Genomic DNA, 23,310 nt, shown 5'->3' with positions numbered 1-23,310 from the left:
AAGTCAATAAATGTGCTGTACCACATTAACAGAATTAAAGACAAATATTACATGATCATCTCAATAGATGCAGAAAAAGCATTTAACAAAATCCACCATCATTTTCTGATTAAAATCTTCAGCAAAATCGGTACACAAGGGACATACCTTAATTTAATAAAGGCCATCTATGCCATACCCACAGCCAACATAATACTGAATGGGGAAAAGTTGAAAGCATTCCTCCTGAGAATGGAAACAAGACACGGATGGCCACTCTCATCATTCCTCTTCCATATAGTACTGGAAATCCTAGCCAGGGCAATCAGACAAGTGAAAGAAATAAAGGGCATCCAAACAGGTAAAGAGGAAGTCAAACTGTCTCTGTTTGCTAACAATATGATCATCTACCTTGAAAACCCAAAGGACTCCCCCAGAAAGCTCATAGAACTGATAAAATAATTTAGCAGATTTCCCAATACGAGATTAATGTACACAAATCAGCTCTTCTATACACCAACAGTGACAAAATGGAGAACCAAATCAAGAACTCAAACCCTTTCACCATTGCCGCCAAAAAAGAAAAAAAAGAAAAAAAAAATACTTAGGAATATATCTAACAAAAGGGTGGACAGACCTCTAGTAGGAAAACTACATAACACTGATGAAAGAAAACATAGATGACACAAAGAAATGAAAACACATCACATGGCCCTGGATGGGTAGAATCAATATTGTAAAAATGAGCATACTGCAATGTACAAATACATGCAATGTATAAACACGATGCAATTCCCATCAAAATTTTACCATCATTCTTCACAGAGTTAGAAAAATAGTTCTAAGGCCGGGCGTGGTGGCTCATGCCTGTAATCCGAGCATTTTGGAGGCCCAGGCGGGTGGATCACCTGAGGTCGGGAGTTCAAGAAAAGCAGTTCTAAAATTCATATGGAAACAAACAAGAGCCAACATAGCCAAAGCACGACTAAGTAAAAGGAACAAATCTGGAGGCATCACACTTCCTGATTTCAAACTATAAGGCCATGGTCACCAAAACAGCATGGTACTGGTATAAAAACAGGCACATAGATCAATGGGAACAGAATAGAAAATCCAGAAATAAACCCAAATACTTACAGCCAACTGATCTTCAGTAAAGCAAGCAAAAACATCAAGTGGAGAAAGGACACCCTTTTCAACAAATGGTGCTGAGATAACTGGCCAGCCACATGTAGAATAAAGCTGAATCCTCATCTCTCACCTTATACAAAAATCAACTCAGGACAGATTAAAGACTTAAACCTAAAACCTGAAACTATAAAAATTCCAGAAGATAACACTGGAAGAACCCTTTTAGGCATTGGCTTAGGCAAAGATTTTATGACTAAAAACCCAAAAGCAATTGCAATATAAACAAAGATAAATAACTGAGAGATAACTAAAGAGCTTTTGCATGGCAAAAATAACAGTCAGCAGAATAAACAGTTAACTCACAGAGTGAGAGAAAATGTTCACAATATATTCTTCTGACAAAGGACTCATATCCAGAATCTACAACAAACTCAAACAAATCAGTAAGAAAAAATCAATCAACCCCATCCAAAAGTGGGCTAAGACATGAATAGACAATTCTCCAAAGAAGACATACAAATGGCTAGCAAACAATTTAATAAATGCTCAACATCACTAATGATGTGGGAAATGTAAATCAAAACAACAATGCAATACCACCTTACTCCTGCAAGAATGGCCATAATCAAAGAATGTAAAAACAACAACAACAACAACAGTAGATGTTGGCATGGTTGTGGCAATTAGGGAACACTTCTACACTGCTGGAAGAAGTATAAACTAGTACGGCCACTACAGAAAACAGGGCGGAGTTCCTTAAAGTACTAAAAGTAGAATTACCATTTGATCAAGCAATACCACTACTGGATATCTACTCAGAAAAAAAGTCATTATTTGAGAAAAGATACTTGCACATGCATGTTTATAGCAACACAATTCACAACTGCAAAATCATGGGACCAACCCAAATACCCATCAATAAATGAGTGGATAAAGAAACTGGCATACATATACATGATGGAATACTACTCAGCCAAAAAAGGAATAAATTAGCAGCATTTGCCATAACCTAGACGAGATTGGTGACTTATTCTAAGTGAAGCGACTCGAGAATGGAAAATCAAATATTGTATGTTCTCACTGATATGCGGGAACTAAGCTATGAGTACACAAAGGCTTAAGAATGACACAGTGGACTTCGATGACTTGGTGGAGGGGGGAGGCACAAGGGACAAAAGCAACAAATACAATGCTGTGTATACTGCTCAGGCGATGGGTGCACTAGGATCTCACACATTACTAAAGAATTTACTCATGTAACCAAATACCACCTGCACCCCAATAACTTGTGGAAAATAAAATAAAATAACAAAGAATCTTTCTATGAAGTATTTGTTATGCACTAGGCATGGTTCTAAGAGGTTTACATATATTGATTTATTTAATATTCTCACCAACCACCCTCAGGGGACACTATTGTCAACCTCATTTTACAGATGAGGGAATGAGATGTAGAAAAGTTAAATTGCTTACTCAATGTTACACATAATATGTGGCAAAGACAAGATTTAAAGTAATTAATAATGTTACCTTATTTTAGGGGAAAGTTCAATTGACTTGAGGAAATAAATGTGAAATGCATCAGCATTTTCTTTGTGTTTCAGCAGATAATGAATTGTGCCCCACTGCTACTGATGAACCATGTAGGAAGCTAGGTGAGACCAAAGCCGGGATTAACTAGCAGTCTGCTGGTCAGGAGAAGGGTGAGAAGGTGCCAGTGGGGTCCTGCCCATTCTCTATCAGCTTATCTAGGACTCTCCAATCTCTCTACTTTCTCATTCTGCCTAATACAAAATACATTACAAAACCTGTCTTCCTGAGACTAAAATAATTCACCCATGCTTGGTGTCCAGGGCCCACGTTAATCATGTCTGAAACTTGGTTTAACAAATGCACAATGAATCATCATCGCTTTCATCTCTTTAAACTATGACGCAGTCATTAAAACATACCTAACTTGACTTCAAGATGCACAGGGTAGAGAATCAGAGGGTTGGATGGGCATGGGGAGCTGGGTGCAGGCTCAGTCTCATCTGGCCTTCGCTTGCCTTCCTCTAAGCCAGATTGCCTGAGGGGAGGAGCAGTGTAACATCTGCTTCCAGTGATGAAAATCCACCCTACCAATAGAATGGCCATACATTGAGAAGAGGGAAGTACTGAGTTCTGAAACTCAGTACTTCATGAGTGAAGACTCATCCCAAACTCCTTCGATGTAAGTTTACTATCTATCTGTGGATGTTATCAGACTACATAATCTTGTAAATTTATTTAGACCATCTTTCAGTTATTTTGAGTGAGTTATGCTTTTTCAATTAGTTGATGGTTGTTTTTTTAAAACTGGGAAGAAATGCAGAAAACTGTTTTCTCACCATAAACTGAGCACATATGATGCTTCAAGCCATATAAATGTTTCATGGGTTTTGTGAACTGTACTGGTAGGAAGAGAATTCTGACATGTCACCTCATAATTCTTTGTGTAAAATCAAAATGACAACAGCTTGAAATTGAAATCTAAGTTCAAACCTGATTAATAGTTTCATAAAATCTACAGTGGTAGTAAGTGATTGCAGGAAGGAAAAAATTATCTGGGTAGTTTTCAGCCATACTGATGTGTACAATGAATCTAGGGGTGATTAAATGTTGAGTGCATAAACAAATGAGCTAATATGTAAGTGGAATGTTGATAAATTATCGATCGATGGCCTAAATAGTACATACGACTTAGTTATATCACTGACTGTCTAGATGATTCTGCTTCCATGAATTGGTTTTTCTAGCTCCATTCTTTTCAAATCATCAGGAATGCTTGATTTACTACCTGGCTAACCAGGAGCTCACAGGTATCTTCTCATCCTTGAGCCAAGGGCCTTCACTCATCACTGTTTCTTTCCTTGATTATTACTTGCAAGTGATAAATGTACTTGCTTTTCATCATCTCTTCTTCCAATACATGCCCCATGATGAGAAGGACTCAGTCTGGCTTGTTATTCCCATAAGGACAAAGGCCAACTAAAAATAAGAAGCTCGACTCTATGTAAAGGACTGAATTGTGCCTCACACTAAATTTGCATGTGGAAGTCCTACCCTCCAGTGTGACTTTATTGGAAGAGAGGGCCTTTAAAGAGTTAATTAGGCCGGGCGCGGTGGCTCAAGCCTGTAATCCCAGCACTTTGGGAGGCCGAGGCAGGTGGATCACGAGGTCGAGAGATCGAGACCATCCTGGTCAATGTGGTGAAACCCCATCTCTACTAAAAATACAAAAAAAAAATTAGCTGGGCATGGTGGCGCGTGCCTGTAGTCCCAGCTACTCAGGAGGCTGAGGCAGGAGAATTGCCTGAACCCAGGAGGCGGAGGTTGCGGTGAGCCGAGATCGCGCCATTGCACTCCAGCCTGGGTAACAAGAGTGAAACTCCGTCTCAAAAAAAAAAAAAAAAAAGAGTTAATTAAGATTAGATGAGATGACAAGGATTGGGCTTCAGTATGATAAGACTGGTGTTCTTCTAAGAGGAGAAAGAGACACAAGAGATCTCTCTCCCTGTGCATGGGGAAAAGGCCACATGGGAGGGAGTGAAAAGGTAACTGTCTCCAAGATAGGAAGAGCAGTCTCACCAAAAGCCAACCCCACTGGCACCTTCGTCTTAGACTTTCAACCTCAAGAACAGTGAGGAAATAAATATCTGTTGTTTAACTTACCCAATCTGTAGTATTTTGTTAGGAAGCCTATAATTACTAACTGACTCATATATTCTCCATGTTAAAAATAAGAAAAGAAGCACCTTTTGCTTAGGGCATTTATTTTAGAAAGCTTGTACATCTTTGTCATTTTGAAATGTATGTAAATATTCTTAAAAGATAACTTAGTCTCATTAGTTTTAAGACCCAAGGATGCTGTTCTGAAAGCCTGGGAATCATCACTTTGAAAATTATCAAGGAAGATAACACCTCCATTTCTCAGGTTCAGTAGGAGGCTGGAAGGGTAAGTTCCGCAGGTATCTTACTCCAAGTTGCAAGACAACCTCCTTTTATAAAGACATAAGAAGTTTATTTTTTCTTTGGAAAAGCCAATTGTCTAACAGAGACGGTTACCCCAATTGCTAAGAATGTTTAAAATGAAAGGTGTGTGACAAATGGGACTGTAAAGTCCCCGTGAGGACAAGTTATTGCTTACCTTGAGAATTTGTATGTTAAAGGTTGTATCTGCTTTTTATATAAAAAGGTGAGAGTTGTTGTTGTTGTTTTTTTTTCTGTCTTTGCAACTGCTGAGCTGATTTCCTGAGAAGTGCATCTCACACTGGTTTCATGCTAAAAGAAATAAAGGTTATTCAATTAGAAAAAGAGGAAGTCAAATTGTCTCTATTTGCAGATGACATGATTGTATATTTAAAAGACCCCATTGTCTCAGCCCAAATCTCCTTAAGTTGATAAGCAACTTCAGCAAAGTCTCAGGATACAAAATCAATGTGCAAAAATTATGAGCATTCCTGTACATCAGCAACAGACACACAGAGAGCCAAATCATGAGTTACCTCCCATTCACAGTTGCTACAAAGAGAATAAAATACCTAGAAATACGACTAACAAAACATGTGAAGGACCTCTTCAAAAAGAAGGACAAACCACTGCTTAAGAAAATAAGAGAGGACAGAAACAGATATAAAAACATTTCATGCTCATGGTCAGGAGGAATCGATATTGTGAAAATGACCATACTGCCCAAAATAATTTACATATTCAATGCTATCCCCATAAGCTACCAATGACTTTCTTCACAGAATTGGGAAATAAACACCTTAAGCTTTATATGGAACCAAAAGAGAACCTACATAGCCAAGACAATCCTAAGCACACAATTATGGAGACATCATACTACCTGACTTCAAACTGTACTACAAGGCCACAGTAATAAAAACACCGTGGTACTGGTACCAAAACAGATATGTAGACCAACGGGACAGAACAGAGGCCTTGAAAGTAACACCACACAGCTACAACTGTCTGATCTTTGACAAACCTGACAAAAACAAGCCATGGGGAAAGGATACCCTAGGTAACAAATGGTGTCGGAAAACTGGCTAGCCACATGCAGAAAGCTGAAACTGGATCCCTTCCTTCCACCTTATATAAAAATCAACTCCGGATGGATTCAAGATTTAAATATAAGACCTAACACCGTAAAAAACATAGGCAGTACCGTTCTGGACATAAGCATAGGCAAGGACTTCATGACTAAAACAGCAAAAGCAATGGCAACAGAAGCCAAAACAGACAAATGAGATCTAAACTTAAGAACTTCTGCACAGCAAAAGAAATCAGCATTAGAGTGAACTGGTAACCGAAAGAATGGGCAAAAAATTTTGTGACAGAGATGAAGAGACACTTTTCAAAAGAAGACATTCATGCAGCCAACAAACATGAAAAAAAAGCTCATCATCATTGATAACTAGAGAAATGCATATCAAAACCACTTTGAGGTACCATCTCATGCCAATTAGAATGGCAATCATTAAAAAATCTGGAGACAACAGATGCTGGAGACTATGTGGAGAAACAGGAATGCTTTTACACTGCTGTTGAGAGTGTAAATTGTTCAACCATTGTGGAAGACAGTGTGGTGATTCCTTCAGGATCTAGAAATAGAAATATTGTTGGACCCAGGAATCCCATTATTAGATATGTACCCAAAGGATTATAACACTTTCAATTATAAAGACACGTGTACACGTATGTTTATTGTGGCACTGTTTACCATAGCAAAGACTTTGAACTAACCCAAATGCCAATCATAGATAGACTGGACAAGGAAAATATGTCACATATACACCATGGAATACTGTGCAGCCATAAAACATAACTTCATGTCCTTTGCTGGAACATGGATGAAGCTGAAAACCATCATTCTCAGCAAACTGACACAAGAACAGAAAACCCGACATTGCATGTTCTCACTCATAAGTGGGTGTTGAATAATGAGAACACACAGACACAGGTGGGGGAACATCACACACTGGGGCCCAGGGGCTGAGGGGCTAGGGGAGGAATAGCAGGGTGTGGGCGAATTGGGGAGGGATAGCATTAGGAGAAATACCTAATGTAGATGACGGGGCAATGGATGAAGTAACAACCACCATGGCATGTGTATACCTATTGAACAAGCCTACATGATCTCCACATGTATTGCAGAACTTAAAACATAATATTTTTTTCTAAAATATAAGTGGATGGTGAACAATGAGACCACATGGACACAGGGAGGGGAACATCCCACACTGGGGCTTGTGGGTGGTGGGGGAGGGGTGGGGAGGAACAGGCAGGGGTGGGGGGATTGGGAAGGGATAACACGAGAAATACCTAGTGTAGCTGATGGGAGGATCAGATGCAGCAAAGCACCAAGACGTGTGGATACCTATGTAACAAAAATGCACGTTCTGCACATGTACCCCGGAAATTAAAGTGTAATAATAGTATTTCTTTCTCTTCTACCTTCGTGGAGAAGTTTTCTTGGTTGGGGGGAGATTTCGTTTTCAATTATGTGTCTCTAACACCTCCCAGTCTCAGTGAGAATGTTACACATATATACATATATACATATATATGCATATGTATATGTATATATCTATATATTTATGTATATATGTATATAAACATCTTCTAAATTAATACTTTATCTCTTCATCTGTATTAGTCCAATTTGCATTGCTGTAATAAAGGGATACCTGAGGCTGGGTAATTTATAGGGAAATGAGGGTGATTAGACTTATGGTTGCGCAGACTGTCCAAGAAGCATGGCACCAGCATCTGCTTCTTGTGAGACCTCAGGGAGCTTACAACCATGGCAGAAGGCAAAGGGGAGCTGGCACCTAACATAGTGAGAGAGGAAGCAAGAGAGAGACAGGGGCAGTATCACACTTTAACAACCAGATCTCAGTGAGTGAAGAGAGCAGGAATTCAGCCATTACTGTGAGGAGGGCACCAAGCCATTCATGAAGGATCTGCCCGATGAGCCAACACCTCCCTCCCAGCAGGCCCTACCTCCAACACTGGGGATCACAATTCAACATGAGACTTGAAGGGCCCAAACATTCAAACGATATCACCATCTCTGTTACTACTGTATCTACATAGATAATGAGGGGTTCTGTTAGACTTTATTACATCTTAATTCTGCTGCCCATATCAGATAAACAATGGTAGGCTGGTAATGAGGAATCAGAAGTATAGGCCAAAAGTGGTTTTACTCAGATGGCCATAGCATCATTTTAAATGTTTGGAAAAATTAGATTTCTTGGGTTAGTGCACTGATTAGTGGAAAATGCCCTGTGCTTGCAGTTGGAAGAATGTGGATCTGAACTCCGTTCCACCACTGACTCTCTCTGTGAGTCTTACCAGTCTCCTAATTTCACCCTGAAGACCAATCTCATCTGAAAACATCTCTTGTTTCTTCTAGGGTCACTGAGAGACCAGATGAAATATTACAGGTGTGCTTTGCGTGATGAACACTTGTACCCTAGTGTTTTCTTAGTATTCACCAACCTTGCCATCTAAAGGGACTGTGACATTTACCAGCTAGTTTCCAAAGGGGCTTACTCCTAAAGGAAAGGAAAACTGATCTTTCCATTTCCAGTTCATCTGTCCATTCTTCTACTCCTTTAAACTTCTTCATAAAGACTTTCTTGCCTTTCAGCATTATATTCTATCTTTAATAACATAGGACATGGTGCTCACAGTTTTGCACATTTAATTTGTTCTGCATTGGGGGTTATGGTTCCTAAGGGGGATGCCCTATCAAGTTACCCTGTCTTTTCAGCTAAAGAATTCAAGGTGTTTATAAACTGAGGAAATACAATGACTTCAAGTGGAAAATAAAATGAGGAATAACTGCATACTACAAGATAGCAGTGCAATTTAGAGCTAGAACAGGCCTAGTGTGTTCTAAATCTAGCATAAACACATTTTAGGTTATAAATACGGATTTTGCCGGGCACGGTGGCTCAAGCCTGTAATCCCAGTACTTTGGGAGGCCGAGGCGGGTGGATCACGAGGTCGAAAGATCAAGACCATCCTGGTCAACATGGTGAAACCCCGTCTCTACTAAAAATACAAAAAAACTAGCTGGGCGTGGTGGTGCATGCCTGTAATCCCAGCTACTCAGGAGGCTGAGGCAGGAGAATTGCCTGAGCCCAGGAGGCAGAGGTTGCGGTGAGCTGAGATCGCGCCATTGCACTCCAGCCTGGGTAACAAGAGCGAAACTCCGTCTCAAAAAAATAAATAAATAAATAAATAAATAAGTAAGGATTTTAAGTAAAAAACCAAGCTTTCTGTTGTGATTTATTTATTTAGGTTTCTCTCTAATTTGGTTGAGGTCTCTCTTTAAAGGAGGCCAGAAGCCAGCCCATCTCCAGGAGAGCCCTGGCCAGGAGGAAAGGCAGGCTCTGGGGTGTCAGTCAGGTAAGGCACAAGGAGGAGGCAACACCAAAACACAGGAACAGAAGAAATCTCTAACTTACACATCCTGGAGAAGGTCGGGGAGCGTCTGGAGCCCGAGGGGCAGTCTGAAGGCCGTGAGGAACCAGAGAGCAGAGGGAGGGCCTGAAGCTTTCTTCTCGGGCTTTCCCGTGAGGGTGTGGCTTTGCTGATTTAAGAGAACACGTGGAGCTGGGCTTATTTACAGGGCTCTGGTGTCGACCATTAGGTTTTATCATGACCAGCAGCTGTGTGATGGGTGGGTTCTGACTCAGCGGGATGAAGAACAAATGGGCCACATCACGACCACTCAGGGAGGGGGAGGGTTACCCAGATCGGAGGGGATACAGTGAGACTGGGCTTCAGACAACTTAGGTCAGGTCTGAAAATGGATGCTGAGGCAGCAACTATTAAACACATTTATGGCAGCTTTCCCCGAAACCTGGCTTTTAAATAATTTATATTACACATGAACAAAAACTAAACTGAAAATATTTGGAAATAACCCCTTTGGTTTGCACTAATAAGCGGGAATCAAGTCTCTAGGTTGTCCTATTTTAAGTCAAATGACAATGTTATTTAAGTTCTCCTATTCGTAGGTTCTCCTATTATAAATAAAATGACAATGTCATTTCATCTTAAAGCTAAGATATGAAAATATAGAGGGAAATATGTAGCCCTTTACCTGAGGTGTCAAAGTGTTTCTGTTCATAAAGGCCGTTTCAAGTTTTAGTTTCAGATTTATCTTGTTACTTTAGTGCAGTCTAGGTGAAAATATTCTTTTGAGGCTGTAAGACACATGTTCCCATTTGGAAAAAAGATATTTCATTGACCATATATGTTTCTACTATGATTGTCGAGTGTTTCTTTTATCTAGAGGTTTATATTGCTAAAGAAGTTGCCTATGGTTACAGTTTGCAGCCAACAAGTTACCCTGAATTAGCAAAGGTGGCTCTTGCTATAGGAATGCTGTGGCGTGAGGCTTAACCATAGTTCTCATATTGTGGTTCCCGAACCAGCAGCATCAGTTGTGTCTGAGAACTTATTAGAAATGCAAATTCTCAGAACCCACCCAGACCTACTGAATAAGAAACTCTGAGTGGAAACCAGCAATCTGTGGCCCAACAAGCCCTACAGGTGATTCTGGACTGCACTAGAGAGCGATCAATTTAATGTTACAGAAACCCCTTTAGGGTCATATAAATGACTATAAATGGTAGCACATTACTTAAATAATATAAATGGTCAACATTTTAAAATTCTTTTAGCTGGTACTGAAAACCACTATCCTGTTTAACAAGGGTTCAGCCTAACAATAGTGGTGGTCATCACAATTCACAGTTTTGGCCAGTTGGTCCTGTTCATAGGCACAGTCAGTGATTCACCCAGAGGACTCACAATGAGTTGCAAACACGTCCCTTCTGCAGAGCTCAGACCGGGATGCCTTTTGAGGTGCTAACTGGCAAAAAATTTTCAATGTCCTTGCGATTTACCCTGCCCTCATCTTCACCCTCATTCTGGGTCTTTGCTTTCCTTGAAACAGTCGCTTTCTCTGTGACCTTATTTATCCTCTCTCACTGTGTGCCCTTCCTCAAACTCGCAGAGAATCCACAAGATTCAGTAATCACCTTCTGAAGGTAGTTTCAGAACTGACTGCTCCCTTAACTATATCTCTATCTTAGTAAACACAGTCACTTAGATGGCCTCCTGTTAACATCAGCACAAATAAATAAAACTGAATGTGTGCCTCACATCAGCTTCCTATCTGAGCGTCCACATTTTTGTCAGTGGGAGGTTGCACAGATCTACAAGTTACCCTGATTCCCCTTTCTCCTTTGCTGGCTTGACCCTGGAATGAGCTATAGATTTTCATAATATATATCATATTTATCCATTTCTCCGTTACTGTATTTAGAATGTAAACACCGGAAATGGGAAACTGTTTTCCAAAAGGCCTTCTTCTGTCCCTTTCTTATTCCCTCCCTCCCTTTCTCCTTTCTTCCCTTTCTCTTAATTCCATCCTTTTTTCCTTCTCTCCTCCTTTCTTTCCTCCCCTTCCTTCCACAAACAGACGGCAAAAGAAATGATTTAGCTCCTCTCCTTCTAGGTGTCCCACTGACTAAGAGCAGCCTTTGCATTCTTGAGCCTCAAAGTTCTCCACGTTCTGCTGACAATCTACTTCTTTCATCTCCCCTCCATCCACTTCCTGTATTGACTCTTATTGGGTCTCAAACTCAGACACACCGAAAAGCCTGATTGAAAGAGATATTTGAGACCAAATCCTAGGGTTTCTGACACAGTAGTTTCATGGTAAATCCCAAGATTTAACATTTCTGAAAAGTTTTCATGTGCTACAGATAGAATGTTGGTATCTCCCACAAATTCATATGTCCAAGTCCTAACCCCACAGTGTGTCTGTATTTAGAGATGGGGTCTCTAAGGAAGTCAGTCAAGTTAAATGAAGTCATAGGGTTGGGCCCTGGCCCGATGAGATTAGTGTCCTTATAAAATAAGGTGTTCTTATAAAATAAAACACCAGAGAAAGGAAAGGAAAGGAAAGAAGAAAGAAATGAAAGGAAAGGAAAGGAAAGCAAAATCAGATGTGGGTGTAAGGCGCACTAGCATGAGCAGTGGTGCGGTGGTGGTGGCGGATAAGGTAATCAGGGAAGCCTTCTCCGTGAATGTGATAGAAGTGAGGGATGAGCCCTGGGAACTAATTTGAAGTTTCTTCAAACGGTTGCAAGTAGATTTACCGTATGACTCAGTGATTCCATTCCTAGCTATATGCCTCAAAGACCTGAAAACAGGTGTTCAAACAAAAACTTGTATGCTCTTTAAATGTGTCAAGATCATAAATATGCAGGAAAGTCTTGGAAACAGTGTCAGGAAAACTGGATCAGAATGAAAAAACATATTATACTCCCAAGCGGGGCAAGAGGTAAAAGTTAAATGAGTTTGTGAACTGAATTATCATGTAGGAACCATGCTGATTTCTTGATCTAGGGGTTATGTGGTGGTAACCTAGGAGAGTTTCCACACTTTGGATAAAATGTACCGGAGTATTTTGTGGGATGTTGCAAATCTGGTACAGCAATAACTGGTGGGGACTCTAAGAAAAGAAACAGGTTATATTTTGCACTGCTACTGGAAGTTTCCTAGAAGTATGACATTATTAAAAAGTAAATTACTTTTTAAAACAACCATATCAATACTATGCCAGAAAAGCAGAGACGTCACCAAAATCCACTATAGAGGCTACTCTTCATCCAAAGCTGTGAACCCTTATAAAAGCCTCAATGTCAACCAACTCCACTTAGTAGATATTATTATACTTATTAGTATTAGAGGCTGCTGTGTGGACACATTAGTTTTACTGCACAGTGTGGATATTAGTGTTAGGGCATGGTGTACATATTATATTGGTGTTGGAGAACAGTGCAGATATTACATTAACATCAGGGAACCATATGGATAGTATTACATTAGCATTAGAAGCAACAGTGTGGATATCAGATTAACGTTAGAATATTATATTGGTGTGGATATTATGTTGGTGTTAGGGTACGGTCTGGATATCATAGTAATGTTAGGGCACGGTGTGATTATTATATTAGAGGCCACTGTGAGAACAGATCTTAGCAGCCACTGTGTCTGGATATTGACAATGATATCAGGATGTAGTCGTAATGATGGGATTTGGGGATTTCATTTTTCTAGATGAATTTCTTCCTTTGCTGAGTACTCTAAAGACTCTCTTCTCTGCACTCAGGGCCGTGGAAAGGAAGCCTTTTACTCACCAATGAACAAGACTTAGTTGACACCACCGTCGTGCTGCCCCGAGGAAGTCTTCGGGCACCTCAGAGGGAAGTTGGTCAGGGGTGGGTTCGTGCGCCCTCTGGTGGCACCAGAGCTCAGCACAGATACTCTTGCTCAGTTTCTCAGCAGACGTGCACCCCCGCCTGGCTGTCCTGAAATACCTATAAAATTCAATATTGAGTTTACTCAATGTAATAATTTTAGAAATTCAAACCAAAATGAAGCCCACTGTAGCCATTCCTTCCCAAAGACGGTGATGGAAGACTTTGGAAGCCATGTAGAATCAAAAGAATATATACACAAATTAAGAAAAACAAAAACCTACTCAAAATAGTCCAGAGACTGTAATTTTAAATGCAAAACTATAAAAAAATCTAAAAGAAAATCTATATGACGTTGAGTTTGGTGTTGACTTGTAACACAAAACATCAAATGCCAATTCATGAAAATATTGATAACGGACTTCATAAAACTAAGTATTCTACTGTGCAAAACTGTATGCAGAGAACAAAAAGAAAAGAGAGATGCGAGAAGATAATTACAAAACACATATGTGATTTTAAAACTGGGTAAATATCTGAACAGATACCTAACCGAAGCAAATATACTGATAGTAGGCTGGACATGGTGGCTCATGCCTGTCATCCCACATCTTTCGAAGGCTTACATGGGTAAATATTCTGAGGTCAGAGTTCCAGACCAGCCTGGCCAACATGGCGAAACCCGTCTCTACTAAAAATACAAAAAATTAGCCACGCGTGCTGGTGGGCACCTGTAATCCCAGCTGCTTGGGAGGCTGAAGCAGGAGAATCGCTTAAACATTGGAGGTAGAGGGTGCAATGAGCCAGTATCGTGCCATTGCACTCCAACATGGGTTACAGAGCAAGAAAGACTCCATCTCAAAAAAATATATATATATTGTTAACAAAATATCTCATACATGTTGATATGTTTATACGAGGGGAAACTAGTTCGGGTCCACACAGGAAATCTGCATTTTCCTCCCAATTTCGGTGTGATTCTAAAACTAATTTAAAATAAAGCCTTTATTTAAAAATTGTAATTTTTTAAAATATCTCCTTAATTATTTGTACTAATAATAAGTAGTAATTGACACTAACTACTCCTACTTTTCAAAACAAGGGCATTCATGATGCTGCAAAGTAATTTATGCAAACATATATAATTTCAATGAAATGCCTATTTTACAAGATTTATGTTAAAATAACACATCCATGTAAACATATTTATATCTTTTTTCTGGTGGTGTGGTTCACTCTCTAGGAAATCTGGTCACCTTAGAACCAAGGAAAGAATTCAGATTTTGGACACTATTTCTTTTCCTTTTTTTTTTTTTTTTTTGAGATGGAGTTTCGCTCTTGTTACCCAGGCTGGAGTGCAATGGCACGATCTCGGCTCACCGCAACCTCCGCCTCCTGGGCTCAGGCAATTCTCCTGCCTCAGCCTCCTGAGTAGCTGGGATTACAGGCACGCGCCACCACGCCCAGCTAATTTTTGTATTTTTAGTAGAGACGGGGTTTTACCATGTTGACCAGGATGATCTTGATCTCTTGACCTTGTGATCCACCCGCCTCGGCCTCCCAAAGTGCTGGGATTACAGGCTTGAGCCACCGCACCCGGCCTGGACACTATTTCAATTTACAGCAGGACGTTTTAAAAAAAATTAAAATAGCAATTGATTGTGACTGAATCACTTATTATAATGAATGCTTCTCTTTGTTTTGTTTCCCAGAATTCCTTTTAGCTACAATACAACAAAAGCAAATATTTGCCACTGGACAAAATATTCAAAGAAAGACTGTAAAGGGAATTTGTGACCACAATTATTCAATGTTTCATGATGATGCTTTCTAATACTGAAAAGTTTAAAGGGTTAGTCAAAGTTATCCCCCCAAAGATGCTTTGAAGTAATCGATGAAACTAGAGAAACAAAAGTGGCAGGACAATCAATGCGACTTTAGATGTCACTGTGTCTCGTGAGAAAAAGTAATTTACCTTTAGAGGATTGCTAAGAATTACTGGAAGCCCAGACTCTGGAATGCATCTAAATTTAGTTGTCAATATCACTAGCAATGAAGGTGATAAAAAGGGATCTGTGTTTTATTTCTGTAATACAATACCAATGCAGTATTTAACGCTCCAAGGAAAATAAGTTATACCTGAAATACAGTTGACAATATCAGAATCAAAATAAGCTTCCTGACCAGGCACGGTGGCTCATGCCTATAATCCCAACACTGTGAGGGGCCAAAGCAGGTGGATAATCTGAGGTAGGGAGCTCGAGACCCGCCTGACAAACACGGAGAAACCCCATCTCTACTAAAAATAAAAAAATTACCCAGGCTTGGTGGTGCATGCCTGTAATCCCAGCTACTGAGGAGGATGCGGCAAGACAATCGCTTAAACCAGGGAGGAGGTGGGTGTGCTGGGCCAAGATCACACCATTCCTCTGCCCTACTGTATGTGTAAAAATGCACATTCACTGAACCAGACTAAATTGTATTCAGTGGAAGGCTGATCAAAAAATTCAAAAGAATGCAACTTTTGTTTTATCTACTTCTGACCTAGAACCACCCCCCATCCCGCCTTCCTACCTCCAGTTGTTCCACCTCACTGAACCGAATGACTTTACATCTTGCACATATTGATTGGTGTCTCATGTCTCTCTAAAATATATAAAAGCAAGCTCTACCCTGACCACCTTGGGCCCATGTTGTCAGGACCTCCTGAGGCTGTGTCATGGGTATGTCCATAACCTTGGCGAAATAAGCTTTCTACTTGACTGAGACCTGACTCAGATATTTAGGGATCACAATCCACAATCACCATGGTGTGACATTTGACTACAGCATTCAGTACAGAGATGAGCTATACAGGTATGGTATGTAGCCTGAAAGCCAGAAGCTATACTATATCACTTACACCATCCAGGTTTTATAAGGACGCTCGATGGTGTGTGCACAAAGATGAAATCACTAAGGACACATTTCTCAGAAAGTATCCACATCGTTAGGAGATGCATCACTGTGTTTTAAATGGTTACAGCCTAGGAGGAAAAAAAAAGCAACTGAACTCCTGTTATGGTTTAATAACAAAGCTTAATAGAGTTAACACATTTCATCTAATCTAAGATGCTAATGATTAACAAACATTATTTTATGCACCAACAGAAGTAGGTTGCCAAGAAAACCGACTTTCTCAATAACAACAACAACAACAACAAAAAACTTACTTTTGTTAATGTCAGTAAAGTAAAATGAAAATGAATTATGGTTCTGATACATTAAAGCAAAGAAGGAAGAAGCCGTTAGCCTGAGGTCTTGCCTAAGCAAATGGAAACCAAACTTGGAGTCATTTAAACTGACTTAAAAACATTAACCAACCAACCAGTCAATAACAAAAAGCCCAGCTGCCAGCTGGCTGTATGATTAGGGACGCTGAGGGAACCATCCCCACAACCGGCGGTCGCCCAGCTGGAGCCAACGAGAAACCTCACTCAGCTGCCTCCACTAAAAGCTCGAAACCCCAAGCCCTTTTTTCCATTCTCCTGCTTCAGGCATGATTCGTGAATCATTCCTGTGCTCAAACTGTTTAAATTTATTTGGCCTAAAATTTTTCTAACCCCTGTATCCTAACCCCTAACTGGTAACCCCGAACTCTAACCCTATCCGCTAGCCCTAATCCTCACCCTAAACCCTAACCATACGTTAGTTTCTACGTTTGCACTGATATGTCCGTGTTGAGTATTGAAACTGCGGTACTGGCAGGGCCGCATGACTAGTGCGGATTTTATAGTAACATGTTTGGACTGAGGCCTTGCATTAGCATTAGGTGTTTCCTACCTGAGCACTGGGGTTATTGTATCCGTATTTCAGAGGCCATCTCTGCCTCGGGAACGCTCCATTTGTCTTCTGAGGCTGCTGGGTGCACCTCACACCGCAGCCGCCTGGCCTTGGGCGGGAGAACCCAGGTGCGGAGGGTTCAGAGGGGCTTTTCGTGTCCAGTTTCCCACACAGAGCTCTTCGTACTAGTCTCTGACCCTCAGCAGTCAGGAATGCAAACAGGGAGGATTTTACTCACCGTGAACACGGCCCAGAGTTGTCCCAAACCGAGGCTGTGCCCGCTACGTCTGTGCCGTGGAGAACGCAGCTCCGCAGATTGCCCTGACGCGATGCACGCCGGCGCCCTGATGCCCACTGAAAAGGCATGCTCGGGCGCCCCTTGCTGGTGGCCAGGCGGTGGGGGCCCTCTTGCTCATGGTCCTGTGTCTGCACCCCCCTGATGGCAGCTGGGGCCACCGCAAGCCCCTCTTGCAGTAAGAACCCCGCCCCAAGGTGTGTGCTGAGGAGGACGCAGTTCCACCCTCACAATGCCCCCCAGTTCTGTAAGGAGGAGAACGCAACTCTGCAGACCGCTGTGACTCAATGCACGCAGGTGGTGTGACAGGATGCACACCGGTGGAGGAGCCTCAAGAATCTGAAAGGTGGGTGTGGGGGCCCCTACTGGGGGCCTGCACTGCAGGGCCCTCTTGCTCACGATGCTGTGCCCACGCCCGCTTCTGGCTAGGTCCGCTGCAGGGCCCTCTGACAGTGTGGTGACCGGCATCACCTGCTGGCAGCTGGAGCCCTGCAGGGCCCTCTTGCTCAGTGTAGTGGCAATATGCCCGCTGCTGGCAAACAGGGCAGTGCTACATCCTCTTGCTCACAGTGTGGTGCCTGTGCTGCTGGGCACTCTTACTCTTGGTGTAGTGGGGTCACGCCCCCTGCTGGCCGCTGGGGCACTGCAAGACCCTCTTGCCCATAGCGTCCTGGCAACACTCCCGTGATGGCAACTAGAGCACTGCAGGGTTCTCTTGCTCATGGTGTGGTATTCGCTGGGATTACAAGTGTGTGCCACCATGCCTGGCTAATTTTGTATTTTTAGTAGAGACAGGATTTCTCCATGTTCGCCAGGCTGGTCTCGAACTCCCAACCTCAGGTAATCTGCCCGCCTCAGCCTCCCAAAGTGCGGGGATTATAGGCATGAGCCACCTAGCTCGGCCTAATTTTTTGATTTGTCATAGAGACGGGGTTTTGCCATGTTACCTATGCTGCGGGGTTTCCTTCTGATGAGATGAAAAGATTCTGGAATTAGGTAGAGGAGATGCCTGTACAGCATTGTGAATGTACTAAAAATGAACTGTACACATTAAAATGGAAGAAATGGTGACTTATCTTATACAAATTTTATTTTGATTTATTTATTTATTTATTTATTTGTTTATTTATTTATTTTGGTCTGACATGACCCTAGGCTTGTCAGTCAATATTTTGATTTTTTTAAAAAGGACAACGATGAGTTGAAACATTTAAGGACCTATCAGTAGAAATGGTAAGAAGACAGCGCATGGCTGGGCGCGGTGGCCTACGCCTGTAATCCTAGCACTTTGGGAGGCCAAGGTGGGTGGATCACCTGTGGTCAGGAATTCAAGACCAGCCTGGCCACCATGGTGAAACCCCATCTTTAAAAAAAAAAGAAGAAGGAGATGACAGCGCAGAAGAGGGCAGGGCTGAGACTCAAGGGAGACAGCAGGCTCCCCGCGGCCTCCTGCTGTCTGCGGGGCACCTGGAGCCCTGAGGCCCCACTCCTGCCTGACCCCCTGCCTGCTGGCTCCTAATCATCTGGCTTCTGCGGCTTCTTCAATTCCCACTGTCCCCAGAGTGAAGGCTGCTCGTCCACACTCACCTGGCCTCAGTGACGCCAGCAGCGTTTCCCCTGCACACGCTCTCCAGCTGCACGTAGACCGAGCAGTTGACCCAGCTCCACTCGGGGTCACAGATGGCCAGGAAGTTGGGGTGCAGGTGGCCGATCATGTACTTGGCCAGGTACGTCAGAGACTGGCTCACAGCCGCCCCGAAGAGGAAGGTCCCCAGCACCTTGTACACGACAGCCATGTAATTATTGAAGTCAGAGCAGGAATAGAGCCGGTCTGTGGGCACCATGTAGGCTTCTCCCGCCGAGACCTGTGTGGGGGGCAGCCGTGGTGACCAGAGGGGGTCCTGGTCAGCCCATGGGCCCTTAGTGGGCCTCAGTCCTCCCCACGGGCCTCCCCAAGGCTGCTGCAGAGCTGGGGACTCTAAAGGTGCCCTAGCTGGGCTCGGTGGCTCACACCTGCCAGCCCAGCACTGTGGGAGGCTGAGGCGGGAGTATCACCTGAGGTCGGGCGTTCAAGACCAACCTGACCAACATGGTGAAACCTGTCTCTACTAAAAATACAAAAATTAGCACGCCTGTAGTCCCAGCTACTGGGGAGACTGAGGCAAGGGAATCACTTGAACCCAGGAGGCGGAGGTTACAGTGAGCGGAGATCCTGCCATTGCACTCCAGACTGGGCAACAAGAGCAAAACTCCATCTCAAAACACAAAACGGGGTTCCTATTACCCACAAGTACCACTCGGGGCAAGGCTGTGTCCCCCAGACCCCCATAGACCTCCAGGCCACCCCCATCAGGAACCCAGGGTTAGGCTGTACCCCATCCTGCCCCCTACCTGTCCCTCTGAACCCCTCCTGCCTTACAAGGATGACGGTGGCCGTGGTGGTGACCCCAGCCAGAGCCCAAGGGTGATGGTGTCTGGACGATAGGGGTACCGGATGGAGTCATCCCCACAGTCAAATCCTCGGTTATACAGGGTGTTCACCAGCGACAGGACAGCAAAGGACAGGGAGGCTGGATGGGGAGAAGGGCCTGGGAGCTGTGAGGTTCTCCAACCAGCTGGGCCATGGGGCCCCCACACCCGCCTTGGCCTCGAGGCCTCCCACCAACAAGGAAGAGCTTTTCTCACAGCACGTGGGAGGCCCAAGTGACACTCCTTTCCCATCACCCTCAGATGAGCGGGAACTCTCCAGGCCCTCTCCCCCTCACACCCTCCCTCTGCTCCTTGAAAAACCGGGCAAGGCCGGGCACGGTGGCTCAAGCCTGTAATCCCAGCACTTTGGGAGGCTGAGGCGGGTGGATCACGAGGTCAAGAGATTGAGACCATCCTGGTCAACATGGTGAAACCCCGTCTCTACTAAAAATACAAAAAACTCAGCTGGGCATAGTGGTGCGTGCCTGTAATCCCAGCTACTCAGCAGGCTGAGGCAGGAGAATTGCCTGAACCCAGGAGGTGGAGGTTACAGTGAGCGGAGACCCTGCCATTGCACTCCAGCCTGGGTAACAAGAGCAAAACTCCGTCTCAAAAAAAAAAAAAAAAAGAAAAAGAAAAAACCGGGCAAACACTCACCTCTGGGCCTTTGCACAGGTACTTCTCTCTGCCCGAAATATCTTATTTTTATTTTTAAAAGTAGAGACAGGGGTCTGATGCTGACCAGGCCAGTCACAAACTCCCAGGCTAGAGTGACCCCCCAGCCTCAGCCTCCCAAAGTGCCGAGATTACAGGTGTGAGACAACGTGCCGGGCACCAAAGTGACTCTCACTTCTGCTCAGTTTCATCTCTCCTCCCGGCTGACCCCCCCGGCGTCCCTCTCACAAAAGGAAGGGTCTGTTTAGCCGTGCGTGGTGGTGTGTGCCTGTAATCCAGCTACTTGGGAGGCTGAGGCAGAAAAATTGCTTGAAACCGGAAAATGGAAGTTGAAGTGAGCCGGGATCGTGCCACTACACTCCAGCCTGGCAACAGGGCGAGACTCTGTCTCAATTTATTAAAAGAAAATAAATAAATAAATAAATAAAAATAAAAGGGAAGGTCTGCTCTTTCTCCCCATTGCCCCATGTGGAATTATGCAGTCACCTGTGGGACACTGAACTTAATCTCCCCGCCTCCACCCGCCAGCACCAGCAGTCTATAGTGTTTAGGACAGAGACCCTGGAGGCTGCTCAGAGCCTGGCCAGCGCAGATGTTTAATAAACATCTGTTAAAACAGGCAGGACTTATTTCAACCTAAGAGCTGGCCAGAGAAGTCAGGAAAAGGCAAAAGCAGGGGCACAGCGGAGGTGCCTTCCTGCTCGCCCCTGCCCGCCACTGACCCTCGTGCCAGGGCACATGCCAGCCACACGGTAACTCAGGGACGAAAAGCACATTCTTGTCAATTCCACACTTGCGGAAGGTGTCACATAGCACTAGGGCTCCCGGGGCCCTGCTGGGCTCAGGGTGGCCAGGGAAGCCGGAGTCAGCTACAGAGGGCAGGGCCCAGGGCAGCTCCCTGTTCCACTCAGCAGGTGCACAACAAAAGCGCAGGGTGTCTACCCCAGAGAATAACGAAGGCAGGCCGTCTTTGGCCCAGCAGGGCAAGGACAAAAAAGCGTGGCTTTTCTGAATTCTGAGAGTCTGAGGAGGGACAGGGAGCCTCACACTCCTCCCTGCATGCCAGCTGCAAGGGTCCTAGGACATGGCACGCCTTCGATGCTGGCTGAGTCTGGGGAAATAAAGCAGTGAAGACAGCAGAGGTCTGCCTCACAGGGCAGAAAAGGTGGAGGGAATGCAGAACAGAACGGGCAGTGCAGGGGCCCAGAGCCTAGACGGTGCCTGGAGAGGCGAGCGCTGGGGCAGAGCGGGATGCGCTGTAAGAGCCCGGCTTCTGCTGGGGCGCAGGGGCGGCTGGCGCGGCTGTGAGTGACAGCAGAGACCAGGGAGGAGGCTCCTGCAATTGCCCTGCGGTGGAAGGTCAGGGTCACAGGACTGCAGCCTCTCCCCGCGGTTCTCAGCAGGCGGAGGCTCACACCGGTTGGCCTCCGTTTCCGACCTCCCTGCCCCAAGTAACTCCAGCTAGAGACTCAGATATCCCCATGACAACCGGCCCCGGGCTTCCCTCTGCCTGGAAAGCTCACCCTGGGGTCCCCAGAAGAGGCACCTTCTCTTCCTTTGACCCCCGGGAGCCTTCCCGCCCTCACACTGCCCCCACAGCCCTGTCTGGAACCTGTGGACTGCACTGTGACGGGCCGCAGCTTCCAGAATGGAGGTGCCCTCGGCCTGGCCGCCACCCTTGGCACGCAGCAGCCACACCCAACCCCACCCCGGCGGCACCTCCCGGCTGTGCGGCCTCCAGCAGGCGACTCCGCGCGGCTGCCCCTCCCTCACAGGCCATTTACGGAACCGTTTCGGTTATCTGCATGCTGCTGGGGGCCTGGCAACCAGAAAGTGCACACACACAGGTTTAAGTAACTGACAGCACAGCTGCTCGGGACATGGCACACAGGCCTGGCAGACACCCCACGGAGACCTCGTGCTGTCCCCTGGCCCCCCCCAACAAGGGTCTACTTCGGAGTTCAGAGGGCTTGGCCAGAGAACCAGGAAATGCGCTGGGGAGGAGCGCACCCCCGCCCCCCGCCACCCACCCCCCCGCGGGGACAGATCCGCGACGCCATTGTTCCTTCAGCCACAGAGCAAACACTTGGCCTTTGTTTCCGGGACCCTGGCGGGAGGCCTCCGGGCGCTGCTTCCGCCACCTGGCCCAATAACCCGCGGGACAGGTTTCGGTCTCCCGAGGTCCCGAAGCCTGGGACTCAGCTTTTCTCTCCAAGTGTCTCCCCCGCCCGAGGCGCAGGGTTTCGAATCCCACTGACGCGCAGGGCCTATACCTATCTAATTATTATTATTTTCTTTGAGACAGAGTTTACTTCTCGTTGTCCATGCTGGAGTGCAATCTCAGCTCACTGCAACCTCTGCTTCCCAAGTTGAAGCAATTCTTCTGCCTCAGCCTCCCAAGTAGCTGCGATTACAGACACATGCCATCATGCTTGTCTAATTTTGTATTTTTAGTAGAGGTGGGGTTTCTGCATGTTGGTCAGGCTGGTCTTGAACTCCTGACCTCAGGTGATCCATTCAACTCGGCCTCCCAAAGTGCTGAGATTACAGGGATGAGCCACCACACCGGGTTTTGGTTTTTGTTTTTGGAGATGGAGTCTTGCTCTGTCTCTTAGGCTGGAG

The 23,310-nt window shown here is 44.6% G+C and overlaps 1 pseudogene; it reads right to left on the bottom strand.

Annotated features, from left to right (window-relative positions):
* Positions 1–16,397: 16,397 nt before the first annotated feature.
* On the bottom strand, positions 16,398–22,748 carry LOC141580505 (phospholipid phosphatase 2-like; annotated as a pseudogene).
* Between the last annotated feature and the right edge of the window lie 562 nt (positions 22,749–23,310).

This window comes from Saimiri boliviensis, chromosome 12 (assembly GCF_048565385.1).
Source record: "Saimiri boliviensis isolate mSaiBol1 chromosome 12, mSaiBol1.pri, whole genome shotgun sequence".
NCBI lineage: Eukaryota > Metazoa > Chordata > Mammalia > Primates > Cebidae > Saimiri > Saimiri boliviensis.
Note: the sequence above shows the minus strand (reverse complement) of the source record. Positions and strands in the feature narration are given on the sequence as shown.